A 17,153-nucleotide genomic window follows, 5' to 3' on the forward strand; every position below is an offset into this window, starting at 1 on the left:
ATTTGTTTTGTTTCCTATGGTCTTCAATTTACTCTTACCAAGCTACTGAGGTCCTCAGGATTGTGTCCTCATTCGTCTCCTCCTCCTTTTAAAAAAAATGTGAGCTGTAAACTTTTTTGCCTTGCAGAAAGCCTCTATCTTCACAAGTATATTCTCCATTCCCAAAGCGTCGTCTTCGTATTGTGAGTGACACGAGGGATTTAAAGGTCAATGGGTATAGCTGGGCAGAAATTAGGAATATAGAGCCAACACTTGTACCCAGTAGAAACATTTTTATGCTAGTGTATTGCCTCTTTGGTATTTTTTACACCAACACAGTTGAGTCAGAACTGGAAGGTACTAAGTAGCATGCTGATGGATGTTCTCATTATATTGATGATGGTTTCATGGTGTTTTAATATACCTGTCCATAAGACAATTGAAGCTGCTAACAGAATTACATATTTAGTAAATGTATCTATACTATACAATGTTAATACTAATACATTATTGCTAATTTTTGATCCTATCAGAATAAGTGGGAATTATTTTCATCCATTACTAGTAGGAGTTGATGAGGTATGTCTCTGATGCAGTTTGTCCCATAATCAAATCTAACCCTATGCTCACCAGGAACAAAGAAACCGGCATATTATAACTATTGCTTGAAATTTTTGGCACAAAACTTCTAACATCCTTTTAGAAAATAAAAATTTATGTCAACAGTTGGAAGCTCACCAGCATCAAACAACTTTTCCCCGGCCCAAGGACTATCCATTGTCATGGTATTGGATGATGAATTCCACTGTGAGCAACCATGATAGTAACTGGAACAAGGAAAGAGGGCGGGTATAGTCTGTTAGGACATATTCTTATTTTGTAGATGTTTGACTGGCAATTTGATATGAGCATTTTATACTAAAAATATACATTATGTTGGCTAGATTTGTTTAGCTGCATACTGCAGCTCACCCGGTAGTGTGGGCAGTGCTTTTTTTGTGATGGAACTATCCAGTACGTAGTACCGACACCTCCAGTCAGAGCTTAACTGGAAAGAACTGAGTGTACTGGCACCTCTGTAATGAAAATGGCCAACAGTCAGCTGGGTCTTAAAAAAAAAAAAAAGGTGCCGGTAGTCTTTAACACGAAAAAAGCACTGATTATGGGTGAACTTAACTGTTAGAATGAGGTTGCCAATATTCAAACTTACAAACATTAGCTTATGGGAAAGAGCAGGGCAATGCCCAGTAGAGCAAGAGATTTTGAGAAGAAGATGGTGATGGATTGGCCATACACTGAGGAAACCACCAACTAGTATTACCAGACAATCCCTATCCTGGAACCCACAGGGAAAAAGGGGAAGTGGAAGGCCAAAGAATAGTTGGAGAAGAGACCTGGATGTGAATGTGAGGAAAATGGGCAAAAGCTGGAGAGAATTAAAAAAGGTGGCACAAAACAGAGAGGCTTGGAAAGAAATTGTTGATGGCCTATGCTCCCATAGGAGCTAAGGGCAAAGAAGAATATTCACACTTAAATATGGCTGCTGAGGCCCATCTCTAATATTGATATACTTTTGAGGAAATGTTGAGGGCTTTAAATGTCATTACCGTGTACAAGAATAAATAAAACTATAATTTTTGGCCTACTTCCTAGAAAGGCTTATTCATAAAGTAGGATTAGAAGCCTCAAGTCAGACACAGAATTTATGTTTGTGTCCATTTCAAATAAACAGGGAAAGACATTCGACATTTGTGAAGAAAGATGAAAGATCAAATGCAGTCTCAATTCTTTGTAACCACTCTTTTCCCACCATATTATTGAACTCATCTAGAGGTGTCTTTCACAAAAAAATACCTGCTGAAAAAATAATGAAGATATACAGTAGTTTTAGCACAGTGAGGCAAGAAAACAAATATTAGAAAGTGTGCAAAAAGCTTCCTTTAAAAGCTTTTCAATCTCTTGAGGCTTTAAAAAAAGAATCAATTCAAAAGGCTCCTCACTCTAGTGAAAACATAGGAAAAAATGTGTGGGAAATAGTTATATCTAATATATCTTGATATTGTAGGTTGTGCTAGTGACTTTTAAAGACTCGGTTCAAGTTTATCAAATTATTTTGGAACAATGCCAATGCCGTTCTGTGAACTATTTTTACAGCAACACAAAAGAACAAATTCTGCCCTCTCTTCCTTTGTGCAACTTTGATTGTAAATGTCTCTTGCCCAATCAACTAAACCCAGTTCTTATTTTTAAAACAAGTTTTATTCTTGTTACACTAATGATCTAAAAGGGGCTTGATCCTTGTTTAAATTACCTCAGTTTTACATTGTTGTAACTACACAGCCTTTAAGGAAGTTATTTATTTACAGTGAATAGGTCTTTCAGCCTCATTCTGTACTACATTTCACCATTTTTACATTATTGCAATTGAACTCACTTTACCAATGTCAGATCTCCAGTGTCTTTTCATGCTCATATGAAATGTGAAGAAAGCTCATACTGAAGTAAGCCAAGTTGTACCAGCATAAAATGGATGTAACACAATGGAAAATCAAGCCTTTTTTTAACAATAGGAATATAGTGAAGTTTGAGGAACTTTGAATAGTATGGTTTCAGAAGTTTTCTTTTGAGCTACCAAAATATTCACAATGGATATTCTCACTGCAATACTTAGATATCTACTAGGCCAGTGTTTCTCAACCAGTGGTCCAAGTACCTCTAGGGGTATATGAGAGAAGTCTGGGGAGTACGTCAACATAACTGAAATTTGGAGGAAAATGAATTTTTGTTTTACAGCACTTTATTATTTTTGTACTTTTTACGCCCAAATATTTCATCACCTGCCCAGCTACGATTAAGTTGTTTAAACAAATGTTTTGTAATAGTAGAAAAAATGTTGTGTGTCTTAAAACTGTAGGTACTGGGGGTACTTATAATTTTTTTTAAAGGGGGCCCTTTATAAAAAAGTGTTGAGAAACACTGTGCGAGGGCCATCACATATAATTATATATCATGGAAATGTAAATCTATTGAATTGCTGCTGGAGGAAGATAAAAAGATTAACTACCCAGTAAAATGATCAACTCCACACATTTATGCATTAAGAAATCTTTAATATTAGAAAAAAAATAAAGGAAAGGGGTGGAAGTGGCTGCAGTTAAATTAGGAATGTATGGTTAAAAACCTAAAAAAAAATCATCATTAAACATAGCGGCTGCATCTAGACTGGCAAGTTTTTCCGCAAAAGCAATTGCTTTTGCAGAAAAACTTGCCAGCTGTCTACACTGGCCGCTTGAATTTCTGCAAGAACACTAACGATCTCATTAAGATTGTCAGTGTTCTTGTGGAAATACTATGCTGCTCCCGTTTGGGCAAAAGCCCTCTTGCACAAATGCTTTTGCGCAAGAGGGCCAGTGTAGACAACGCAGTATTGTTTTGTGCAAAAAAGCCCCGACCGTGAAAATGGCAATCGGGGCTTTCTTGTGCAAAACTGTGTCTAGATTGGCACGGATGCTTTCCCGCAAAAAGTGCTTTTGCAGAAAAGCGTTTGTGCCAATCTAGACGCTCTTTTCCGCAAATGCTTTTAACGGAAAAACTTTTCCGTTAAAAGCATTTGTGGAAAATCATGCCAGTCTAGACGTAGCTAGTATGATGCTACTACTTTTCATTCTGAGAAGACACACTTTGTAAGTGAAAATATCAATATAGTTATTACTTTGTTAAGCCGGAACTTATAAACGTCTGATGAAGGAGATTCCATCACTTCCCTAGGTAACCCATTCCAGTACTTCACCACTCTCCTAGTGAAACAGTTTTTCCTAATATCTAACTTAGATCTCCCTCACTGTAACTTGAGACCATTGCTCCTCGTTCTGTCATCTGTGACTGTTGAGAACAGCTTCTCTCCATCCTCTTTGGACCCCTCGCCCTCTTCAGGTACTTGAAGGCTGCTATCAAATCTTCCCTCACTGCTCTGTAGACTAAATAAGCCCAAATCCCTCTGCCTCTCCTCATGTGTCATGTGCTCCAGCCCCCTAATCATTTTTGCTGCCTTCCACTGGACTCCCTCCAATGTGTTCACCTCCTTTCTGTGATGGGGGCTCCAGAACTGGATGCAAATACTCCAGACATGGACTCACCAATGATGAATAAAAGGGAATAATCACTTCCCTAGATCTGCTGGCAATGCTCCTGCTAATGCACCCCAATATGCTGTTAGCCTTTTTGGCTAAGGGCACACTGTTCACTCATATCCAGCTTCTCATCCATTGTAATCCCAAAGTCCTTTTCTGCAGAATTGCTGCTTAGCCAGTCGGTCCCCAGCCTGTAACAATCCTTGGGATTCTTCTGTCCCAAGTGCAGGACTCTGCACTTGTCCTTATTGAACCTCATCAGATTTTTTTTGGCCTAATCCTCCCATTTGTCCAGGTCAGTCTTGACCCTATCCTTACCCTCCAGAGTATCTACCTCTCCCCCATGCCTACTGTCATCCACAAACTTGCTGAGGGTGCAACCCCTCCCCTCGTCCAGGTCATTAATAAAGATATGTAATAAAACCAGCTCTAGAATCAATCCTTGGGGCACTCCACTTGAAACTAACCGCCAACCAGACATTGAGACACACATACTACCCAGTCCCTCACTTTGATTAGCTCTTCCTTGAGTTAATCACAATACTGCTTTGTTTTATTAACCTGAATGCGTTCTTCTGCTTTTGTGTTTCAGGCATGACATGTGCGATAGAATTATTTCAGTATAACTACAACGCTCAGGAGTTTGAGTAATCCACAGCCCTCCCCCCATGAGTGATACAGTTATACCGACCTATGGGCTGGTGCAGACAGTGCGACGTTGGTGGGAAAGCTTCCCCTGTCAACACAGTTACTGCCGCTCATGGAAGTGTCTCATCTAAGCAGACTGGAAAAGCTCTCTCTCATCAACTTAGAAAGTCTTCATTAAAGAATTACAGCTTCATTGGTGCAGCTGCACCAAAAGCAGTGTGTTAAGTGCAGAGCTGCCCTGAAGTGTCAAGCTATTTCTCAAGGCCACTAATACATATATCACAGGACTTATCGCTGGGGCAATCCAGTGTCAACTTTGTCAAGGCTCCATTTTCTATTGGTTAACCTGCTTTTAATACAGGATAGGGCCTTTCCCACTGCATATGTATTTTTCTTAATAATGTTTTGCAAGAGGCCTTCTCTGGAGTGTTGAAGAAGCTCCAAGTACAGTACACTACAGTATAGTACACTATGTTCAGTGTCTTAAGTTTTATCTATAATTGGATTCATGCTTACAAACAAATACACCTGAACCCTGGAAACAGGAAAAACTTAAAAAACAACTAATAGTCTGGTAGCACTTTAAGACTAACAAAATATGTTGATGGTATCATGAGCTTTCATGGGCACAGCCCACTTCTTCAGATGACTGGAGTGTTGGATGTCCAGAACCAAAATATATTCCGGTCATCTGAAGCCTTTCCTAGGCTGCCCGCTGAGAAGGAACTTTGTGTTCTAGCAGCTAAAATCTAAGGTGTAATAAGCTCTTCCTATATAACGGGGCGTCTGATACCATCAACATATTTTGTTAGTCTTAAAGTGCTACCAGACCATTTGTTGTTTTCTAAGTTTTTCCTGTTACAGACTAACTCGGCTACCCCTCTGAAGCCTGGAAACAGGGTTTGCCAGAATAAAGATTTTTCTGGGCTAGGGAAAAAGTGAGGGGGTTGGAGATAGGGTGCTTACTTGGTGTTCCATGTTCTCTGCTGCTCCCAGGCACTGTCCCCCAGGTTGTCACAATAGTAGTGCTGAGGAAAAGCTCCAGCAGAGCACATTGGTGCACTACCATTCCCCTAGATGCGGGTGGAAGGGGAACAGCAGCACAAAGAGCCGCTTCTACCTTTGCCTGCCAGAGTCGATACCGTGGATGCTCCCAAAGTAGAGACATCCAGAGTACGGAGGTGTACTAACCAGGAGTGCTGACCAGCACTCGGTGACTAAAGGGTTAACTCATGCACCTAGCCAAGGTGTTGGGCAGTCAACCAATAACAATGCAGGTAGGAATTTCAAACTCGAAGAGAGGGGGTTTTCTTCTCTCTCTTCTTTGTTTGAGGCCAGAGCAGTTTTTCCTAGGCTACGTCTACATTGGCAAGTTTTTGCGCAAATACTTTTAACGCAAGAGTTTTTTGCGTTAAACTGTTTGCGCAAGAGCACGTCTACAGCTTTTGCGCAAAAGCATCCGTGCCAGTGTAGATGCTCTCTTGCACAAGAAATTCATGTTGCCTGTCTACACTGGCCTTTTGCGCAAGAACACTTGCACAAGAGGACTTATTACCGACCGGGAGTGTCGTAGTTCTTGCGCAAGAAGCACTGATTTCTTACATTAGAACGTCAGTGTTCTTGAGCAAGAACTCGCAGCCAGTGTAGACAGGCGGCAAGTTTTTGCACAAAAGTGGCCGCTTTTGCACAAAATCTTGCCAATGTAGACACAGCCCCAGGTATTAAGGGAAATGGGAGATGCTTCTCTCTCCAAGAATTGGCTTCTTAAAATGTGTAAGTAGAGAAAAGTTTAGATAGTCCATCAGGGTTTATCATTTTCTGTGTTTGGAAATAATGCCTGAACTTGCTAATTGGTTGGTTTTTTTTGTTCTCTTTTGTAACTAAGCCTTACAAACCAGGGGTTTTTCCCCAAGTATCTATATCAAATGGTGGTTCTTTCCATCTAGCCAATTTACTATGCTTGCAACTCTAGTTTTGTTTTGATAATAAAAGATTGTTTCTTTTTTCTAATTAACCAGTATTGGTTGATTTTTGTGTCCTGCAAGGTCTGTCTGTCTGTATCTGCATGCCTCTGGCTGAGGGGTCAGTTACCAGAGACTGCAGCTTGTTTTTCTTTCTTTTTCAAGCTCCTTTGGGGAAAAAAGAGCTTGGGGGTACCCCTGGGGTTGGTTTCAAGTGTCTACCCCTGTTTGTTTTATTTTGGGATTCAAAAGCACTTGATGGTGGCAACAGGTCCCCTAAAATCTGGGTATTAGGATTTTGTGAGGAGAAGTTTTTGTACCAGAGTCAATAGAGGCAAGGTTTTGGAGTGCTCTTGCAGGCCCTCAACTTCTGCATTCATTGTGCCAGAGTGGGGAACAGCCTTGATAGGAGGCTATTGTGTATTGAAAACATCAATACAACTTCCAGATATTTTCAGAAGGGGAATTATGCCTAAGTCTTTGTTGATGTGTGTGTGGGGAGGCGGGGGAGGGGGGGATAAGAGGGTGTCAGACCCTGTTTCAGACAAGATCTTTATTTTTTTGTGTGCACATTTTGCTAAGCTTCACAAGCCAAAAATAAGGAACAGTTAAAATAAATTGAAGTTGTAAGTTCTCTCTTCAGCATCACAATGCTGTGTTGATGAAATCTTATTGCAGTAGTGATAACATCATCTTAATGCTGATTTCATTATAGATAAAGGGGAGGCATTTAATGGCAAGCATTAATTTCCTAAAGAAATACTATACTTAGTAACTAATGTAATTATATTGGGAGGCATAGCAGATGACCTAATCTTAACAATGCCATCACAAAATGTAATTGCAAAATTATCCACTATATTCTAGATGGTCTCTGGTCTAATATTCCAGTTACTCATTATTTTCAGCAATTTGTGAAATAAGCAATTGCTTTTCTGAAATAGACGAAAGCCAATTCCATTAATTTTAAAAATGTCTAAACTCCTCCTTCAGGCCTGAAACCAGCATGGTACAATGTGTCGCTTATTGCTGATAATTCCCCCAGCAATGATGAAAATACCTATCAAGATAATAGGTTGTGTTTGCAAGTTAGTAACCAGCAGGTTCCACAGTCAGGTTTGGGGATAAACATTCAAAACATCATATTGCATATGAATTTAGGAAAATTGCTCTGGTGAAAGCAATGCCCATTGCTTCCTGTTGCCAGCTAAGTAAAGCATTGAACAAAACCCAACCTGTGTCACAACACTTTGATAGTCACAGTCAAGGTAAGTGAGGTAATCTTTTGCTGGTGACAGAGGCATGCTTTCCCCTCCATATAAGAGTGAAAGAGGTTAATGGGGGGGCAGATAAGATAATTAACCTAGAAGGCTAAAGGGAAAGCCCTAATTAAATTAACAGGCACACGTGTGTAGAGTAGGAGTGGGGCCTGAGGTAGCTGGCTGCAGTCAGAGGCTATAGGGCTGCATGGAAGTAGTTTGCAGTCAGGAGTTGGGAGGCTGTCAAGAAAAAAAAAATAGGTAGGAAGAAGCCCAGGGAAACAGCAGCCAGGAATAGGATGATACAGAGACTTTGGCTGTTTCTTAGAGGGGCCCTGAGCTGGAGCTCAGTGTAGGGGCTGGCCTGAATTCCCTACCAGGCTCTGGGAAGTGGTAAGGGTGTTAAAGATGCCAGGCATACAGCAGGTCTGAAAAAACTGAGAATTCCCTGGAAGGGGGAGATATTAGTAACCTGACTGGAGGAGCAAGCAAAGTGGAGACTGCAGTGAGAGGGACCACACTGTGAGAGAGAATGGGGGGAGACACCACCAGAAGAAGAATGCAAGCCTGACACAGCTAATTCCCAAGATGAGCCAGTATGGGGCACTACTTTAGCGAGTGGATCTTGTGACCTCTCCTTTCAAATCCCTTTTCAAAACTCCTCTCTGCCACAACGTCTACAGAACACTTGACAATGTCTAAGCAGCTGGTATGATGAGATGTCTACCTGTTATACTAATCGTATACAGTTACTTTCTCCTTCTCATCTCTCTCCTGTGTGTTGTTTATCTCCATCTCTTGTCTCTCATTACATGCCTAGACAATACGCTTGTTGGGATAAGGATTTTTTTTAATATGTGGGTATTGTGTCTAGCACAGTGGAGCACTGAACTCTGGTTGACACTTTGGGTGCTGCTGGAGTACAAGCAGTGCTTTTTTTGTGATGGTACTGCACAATACGCAGTACCGGCACCTCCAGTCAGAGCTTACCTGGAAAGAACAGAGAATACTGGCACCACTGTAATGAAAATGACCGACAGTCGGCTGGATCTTAAAGAGTATGGGCACCTTTTTTTTTTTAAACAAGAAAAACACTGAGTACAAGTAACAAAAACAATAGCTATTTGCTGCCAAGAAAGGGATTTTCAAAGATATAATTCCTAAAAATGGTAAATCTGAATTCTAAATTAACTGAATAGCTTTCCCAATACAAAAATCACAAGTGAAGAACAATATAAATAAGCAAGGATTCTATGGGTAGGGAGAAAAAACAAACAATGCATGTTGGCTGCTTATTAACTCTATTGTACCCGTGTGCTAATAAATAAGGCTACCATTTTGTCATGGGTATTTTTATTAAAGATCATGGGGAGGATGTGAGCAACAAACAATAAATCTTGGTTTATTGAGCAGCCTGAGCCCTGCCGTCCGGTGCTGAATTATGAGAATTTTCAGGAAGTTGTGGAGTTGCCATAAAATCTTGGAATGAGTGAGCTCTGTGACAGGTGTGTGTAGCCTTCTATAAATAATGGTAAGATACAATCCTCCATGAAAATGATCAGAAGGAAGAGGATCAGAGGGGAGGTTTTTCTCTCTCTAATATGAATAGCTGCTCCTTTCCCCACTTCCCAGCCTTATTCTTTCCAGAGACTCTCAAGCTGTGAAGTTTCAAAAGCGGTTTGTGCTGATGTTAAACTGTCATTGATTCCAGTGGCAGCAGACGTGGGCCAACACTCTGTTCTTTTGAATACTCTGCCCTTTATTTACCTTTCCATAGTTGTTATATTGTATCTCGTAACTGTACCCCAGAGGCTTTATTTTCCGACCAGAAGTTTCCTTTCTCTAAACGCTCTCCAGGTGACTTATTGTTTGCTATAATATGGTTGCCACAAAAAGTTTGAGAACTCTTCCATCTCCAGCAGTTTCAGTTGCTGGGAGCTGGGAGGAAAAAATACTTCCCTTTAATTATAATGAATGCTTCACTCTCTGCTTATACAGCCTAAATATCCCAACCTTGGCACTGTTAACAAATGTAGTGTTTGCTCTCTTCAGCTGGACTGGCTACAAGTGGTCAAAAGGACTACACAGGGTTGTATTTTTAGTATGGAATTCTCATGCTGTCTTTGCATTTTGCAGGTGCCATAGACCTATTGTCATTGTTTCGGCATCATTCACTTTCTATCTTTTATCTTCCGAGTCTCTGTTCTGTTCTATGGCCTGATCCAAACTCCTTCAAAGTCAATAGAGAGGCTCCCATTTATTGCAACAGGTGTTAGACTGGGCCTCATTTCTGTTCCGAAGTTACTGACTACTCCCCTAGGATAGATTGTGTAGCTCTCATTCATAAGGATGGTCACTAGCAATGTCATTCATGCTGAGTGGATTTGCAGTATTATAAATGGGCTACAAATTGCTTAAAAGCTACAGTGTTTCTTAAACAGGAATATTTAAGTAGTGAAATATACCAAAGATTAATTTTGGCAGTAGTGGATAATCCCTGAGTTCCTCAAAATATCCTAGCAGCATCACTGCTCAGACATTCTGCATAGACTAGAATGTATGGTATATTACTGTTCCTCTACATGTGCAGGGGATTAATTATATAGACGTGTGTTTGTATAGGTTGAACCTCTCTAGTCTGGTACTCTCTGGCTCAGCATGATTTTAGTTAGCTGGATGTCCACTCGTGGGTTTGGCCAAGTTTTCTGTGGTCCCATAAAATTTGTTTACAACCACCAGTCCTGGCTCTTTGGGTATGTCTACACTACAGCGCTAATTCGAACTAACTTAGGTTTACCTAGTTTGAACTAAGCGCTCCGCTAGTTCGAATTAAGTTCAAACTAGTGGAGAGCTAGTGTAGCGCCTATCAAAGTGATGCTGCTAGAATTAACTTTGATAGGCGCTACACTAGCGCTCCACTAGTTCGAACTTAATTCGAACTAGCAGAGCGCTTAGTTCAAACTAGGTAATCCTCATTTTACGAGGAATAAGCCTAGTTCGAACAAGTGGGAGGCTAGCCCTCCCCAGGTTTCCCTGGTGGCCACTCTGGCCAACACCAGGGAAACTCGTCTGCCCCCCTCCACCCGATGCCCCCCAGCCCTCCCCCTCTTCCCAGGACCAGACTGGCGGCTCCCGGGAGCTTGCCCGGGACCGCAAGAGGCGGGCACCCACCTGGTCTAGTGCGGACATCGTGGACCTCATCCACAATCTCCGCACTAGGCACAGGAAAATAGCCGTCTGGGGCAGGAGAGCTGCCAGCCTGGCCACCCAGGAGCAGGTGTGCATGAAAATCAAGGGGGTCCACTGAGACCCCCGACCCTGAGCTTACAATGGCCGTCCTGGGTCAGATCAAAGGTCCATCTAGCCCAGTAGCCTGTCTGCCGACAGCGGCCAACCCTAGGGACCCTGGAGGGGATGGACCGAAGACAGTGACCAAGCCATTTGTCTCGTGCCATCCCTCTCCAGCCTTCCACAAACCTTGGGCAGGGACACCACTCCTACCCCCTGGCTAAGACTACTCCATGGACCCAACCTCCATGATTTGATCTCACTTCCCTTTAAACTCTGTTCTAGTTCTAGCCTTCACAGCCTCCTGCAGCAAGGAGTTCCACAGGTTGACTATTTGCTTTGTGAAGAACAACTTTCTGTTACTAGTTTGAAGCCTGCTACCCATTCCTTTCCTTTGGTGTCCTCTAGTCCTTCTATTATGGGAACTAATGAAGAACTTTTCTTGATGCACCCTCTCCACCCCACTCATGCTTTTATAGACCTCTATCCTATCCCCCCTCAGTCTCCTCTTTTCTAAACTGAAAATTCCCAGTCTCTTTAGCCTCTCTTCATATGGGACCTCTTCCAAACCTCTGATCATTTTAGTTGGCCTCTCCTCTCCCACCCTCTCTCTTCCCCTCTCCCACCTCCTTTTCCCAGTCTCCCCGAGTTTTGTTCAATAAAGAGAGATTCTATTTTTCACCACACATTTTCTTTATTTTGTACATCAGGAAGGGGGGCTAGGGAAGGGTAAGTGGAAGGAGGTGAGGGAGGAATGGGGTACGAGCCCCCGATGGGGAGGACTGGGCTGGCTCTGCGGGCTTCTGGGTGTGGAAGCTCTCCTGCAGCTCCCCAATTGTCCCCTCTCCCCAGATGGCAGCCTGCGGCAAGTGCAGCCGGTCTGATGGCCGAGTGCTGTGATGTGCCCAGTGTGGGTACTCCGGGCACTCCAAGCCAGGACTGCTTTGCAAGCGGGGCATCCCTAAGAACTGTCTATCCGGAGTGGGGGTCGGGTCCCTTTAAGCACAGCCCTCGGCTAGCCTGAGACAGCATCTCCACGCTCTAAGTCCTACTCTGATGCCCTGCCGGCACTGCTTTCGGCCATCCTTAACCCCGGTTCAGGGTCCACTTAATGTGGACATGCTAGTTCGAATTAGCAAAACGCTAGTTCGAACTAGTTTTTAGTTCTAGATGCGTTAGTTTGAATTAGTTAATTCGAACTAAGCTAATTCGAACTAAGTTAGTTCGAATTAGCGCTGTAGTGTAGACATACCCCAAGACAGGACTGCTTTGCTGTCCCTCATCAAGACAGACAAGCAAGTGGGGAATCCTGAGAACTGTCTGTCCCGGGGTGGGGGTAGGGTGCCTTTAAGCATGGAGCTCAGATAGCATGTGGGGCTGCTGCCTGATGCTAAGTCCTAACTGATGCACCGCCGGCACTGGTTCCAGCCAGCCTTAACTTCGGTTCGGGGTCCATTCAGTGTGGATGCATTATTTTGAAATAGCAAAATGCTATTTCAAAATAGTTTTGTGTATAGATGTGTTATTTCAAATTAACTATTTCGAATTAAGTTAACTCGAATTAACGCTGTAGTGTAGACATACCCTCAGTCTTTAAAGTGCCTTGTTATTTTTGAAGGTACAGACTAACACATCTAACCCTCTGATACTTGTCTAAATATTTTGTGTAGTTTCATTTAAAAAAATATTCTGTGACAAAATTAAAACAATATTTTATGTATATAGAATATTTTAAAGTACAAAATATGCTGGGAGTTGAGGCTACATTGTTGCTTTTTAAAATTACATGTGATATACTTGTGAAATGCATTACTAAATGAAGGAACGAGAGATGAAGAGATTTGTAAAGTCTGAGAATTAAATCAGGATTTCCTGTATTTTGTGTTTCCTATGAAAGGTGCACAACAAATTTAATCCCTTGATAATAATTTTGAGTGTATGTTTGAATTGCACCATTATTAAACCAAACTAATCTCTGGTGTAATGCCATTACTTCAATGAAGTTACATGAGGGTGATGAACTACTTCCTTTACTACTAAGGTCATCTGGCAATTTGCAGTGCAACAGTAATGCTTTGCTTGCTGTGGACATACTTACTCATCTTTTATGTTGGGGCTTGGGAAGGGAAGGATAAAAATTGAAGATCCTGTTACCCATTTTTCTCTATATCTTCTTAAATTTCCTTGCAGGCTTTGCTATGCTTGGATGACAAGATGTGAATTTAAATACTGTTTAAATAAGCATAAAAGTGCAATCAAGAAAAGAAACAATAGGCCTCCGGAGGCAGAACAATTTCATGAATATCAACTTAATGCTTGTTCTTTCATGGACGGGGTAGATACATATAAAACACATTTTTAAGAAAACAAGTGACCAGAGCAGAGTGCTTCTTTAACAGGAAGAAGTGCTTTGAATGTACATGCCCAGAAAGGAAGCTCTTGTGTTCAGAATATAGCTTTTACTTTTGCTCCTTTTTTAAAGAACTTGAGGTATGGTATTGTCTGAGCTTCTGAGTGGCCAAGAAAGTTGGAGTCCTCCAGGCCACCAGGGCCGCTTGCCACCATGGCGCTTGGGGGCTAAGCCCTGGGGATGCACCTGGGGAATGGGGCAGGGGGCAGCCAGAGCCCTTACAGAGCCTGTGGCTACCTCGGGCACCATGAAATTTGGGGCCATTTAGTGCCCCAAATGTCGTGGTACCCTACACAGCTGCATGTTTTGCATATGGGTAGGGACAGGCCTGAATTACCTTCTCTCTTAAGCACAAGAGTTGGCTCCAAACTGCTCACTACTGTTGTATCCAGTTAATCCAACTTGCTCCTGAATGAATCAATACATCCTATTCCTGGCCTACATTTTGGTAGCAATTCCACAACCCATTTGTGTCACTGGAGCAGTGGGAAGGGCTGTAAGCTGCCCCCATAGGGCGTCTGGCACTTCTGTACCAGCCCCAACTCTTTCCCCAGCCTAAAGGATAGGTCAACATGTGGCACTACTGGGAGCAAGGATCCTCAGCAAGCAAAACAGCTCTCGGGGTCAGGTACAACTGATGCAAATTAGTAAAGTTAGGAGAGCTGCACAGTTCTCATAAAACCGGCCACCTTTGCCTTAAGTATACCTCTTGAGTCCTATGGAGCCTGGCATAGATGATTTTGTTAGGTATTACTGGGATGCAACTACTGAGAGGCATTAATAAGTATTCTTTACAATGTTACTTGGAACGTATCTGCATAATCTTTCTTTGCAATGACTTTATCGTTGTTTACTGGGTTTACACTCTGTGTGTTTCACCTGGGCTCTCCAAAAGTACACAACATTGGCCAAACTTTGTTCTCATTCCCATAAACAGCAGTCATAGAATCACAGAATACTAGGACTGGAAGGGACTTCAACAGGTCATCAAGTCCAGTCCTCTGCCCTCATGGCAGCACCCAGTACTGTCTAGACCAGTGGTCCCCAACACGGTGCCCATGGGGGCATTTGTGTGTGCCTGCCAAGTGCTCGATGCTGGCCTGGCCCCGGACACGTGGCACATGCACTGTGCCGGAGCCGGCCTCGGGCGCATGGCGCACGGTGAGCGCTGGCCCCGGGAGCACGGCGAATTGGCTGCCCACACTTTGGGTGCATGGCACATGGAGAGCGCCGGCCCTGGGTGCATGGCTATGTGGAGGGGGACACCGGCCACGGGGGTGTGGCTATGTGGGGGGGGGACGCTGGCCCCGGGCGTGCAGCTATGGGGGGGGGCACGCAGCGAAGTGGCCGCCTGCGCTCTGGGCACACAGTGCATGGGGAGCGCCAGCCCCAGGTGCGCGGCTATGGGGGGGCAGGGGCGCCCTCCCTGGGCACGTGGCGAAGCGGCCATCCATGCTCCGGGCACGCGGCGCATGGGGAGCGCCGGCCCCTGGTGCGCGACTATGGGGGGCGCCGGCCCCAGGCACGTGGCTCATCGGGGTGTGGTATATGCATGGCCCCGCCCCCTGGTGCGTGAGTGTCTCCACCTTCTGGTGGCCGTCAGGTGAACGGTCACCCCCCTGGCACCCAGGGAAGTCAAATGGTTGGGGACCACTGGTCTAGACCATCCCTGACAGACATTTATCTAACCTACTCTTAAATATCTCCAGAGATGGAGATTCCACAACAACCATAGGCAATTTATTTCAGTGTTTAATCACCCTGACAGGAACTTTTTCTTAATGTCCAACCTAAACCTCCCTTGCTGCAGTTTAAGCCCATTGATTCTTGTTCTATCTTCGGATGCCAGGAAGAGCAAGTTTTCTCCCTCCTCCTTGTGACTCCCTTTTAGATACCTGAAAACCGCTATCATGTCCCCTCTCAATCGTCTCTTTTCTAAACTAAACAAGACCAGTTCTTTCAGTCTTTCTTCTTCGGTCATGTTCTCTAGAACTTTAATCATTCTTGTTGCTCGTCTCTGGACCTTCTCCAATTTCTCCACATTTTTCTTGAAATGTGGTGCCCAGAACTGGACACAATACTCCAGCTGAGGCCTAACCAGTGCAGAGTAGAGCGGAAGAATGACTTCTCATGTCTTGCTCACTACACACCTGTAAATGCATTCCAGAATCATTTTGGCTTTTTTTTCAACAACGTCACACTGTTGACTCATATTTAGCTTTTGGTCCACTATGACCCCTAGATCCCTTTCTGCCGTACTCCTTCCTAGACAGTCGTTTCCCATTTTGTATGTGTGAAACTGATTGTTCCTTTGTAAGGGGAGCACTTTGCATTTGTCCTTATTAAACTTCATCCTGTTTACCTCAGACCATTTCTCCAATTTGTCCAAAGTTTTCCCTTTGACTTCAATGGGCACAGAGTTGGGTAAATGTTTTCTTAATTAATTAAAATGACTGTATTACTGTGTCCTATGACATTTTGATCATGAATAATATTATCTCAGTAAACTCAATGAGTTTAAGCAGTCTTTTAGACTTGTTTACACAGAATGTGTGGTATAAAAGCTAAACACTTCAGGGTTTGTAGTTAGTTTTCTAGTCATGTTGTTTTTGGAATGGTAATGTACTCAGGAAGAGTACATTTAGATAAAAATTCAGTAATAAAGCTGGAGAGTGAAGGGGGGAATGATAAGCAATTAAAAATATAGTGGTGGGAGCACTCAAATCAGATAACATTTATTATTTTGTGTCTACATCTCTAGAAGTGCTGAAAAGGGAGCATATCAATACATTTTAAGACATATGGACATACATTTATTTGCCCTTTCTCATAACACAAGAACTAGGGGTCACCAAATGAAGCTAATAGGCAAACAAACAAAACAGGAGTATAGTCAGCCTCTGGAACTCCTGCCAGAGGATGCTAAGGCCATGATGATAACAGGGCTCAAAGAAGGACTAGATAAATTCATGGAGGATAGGTCCATCAATGACTATTAGCTAGGATAGGCAAGAATGGAGTCTGTAGCCTCTGTCAGTAGCTGGGAATGGGCACCGGGGATAGATCATTGATTGCCTGCTCTGTTCATTGCAAGATACCTCTCAGGGAACAACTACTCCCTACTGCATTGCTGCCCAAGAACGTGTTCACTCCCCAAAATCATTAGACGTGAGCACAGACTGGGAGGCAGTGATGAGAAGAGATAGGGGCCTGCTGAAAAGGCATCAGACCTCTCCTATGCTTCTTGTGCTCCATAATGGACCTTCATGCAAGGTCCTTCTCCCACTCATTGAATAACTTCTCCTCAGTAGAAGCCCTTTCCCCTGCTAATGCAGAGCCATCCTCTCTAACCAAAGAGCCCTTCTCTAGAGCCAAAGATCCTTCTCCTGGGTTCTGTTCTCAGCTCCCCCTTTGATACACATGACAGGAAATTCAGTTTGACTCTATTTGCTTACCTTCAGAAGTCTTGCTCCGCCTT

The sequence above is a fragment of the Pelodiscus sinensis genome, chromosome 3, assembly GCF_049634645.1.
Source record: "Pelodiscus sinensis isolate JC-2024 chromosome 3, ASM4963464v1, whole genome shotgun sequence".
Classification (NCBI taxonomy): Eukaryota; Metazoa; Chordata; order Testudines; family Trionychidae; genus Pelodiscus; species Pelodiscus sinensis.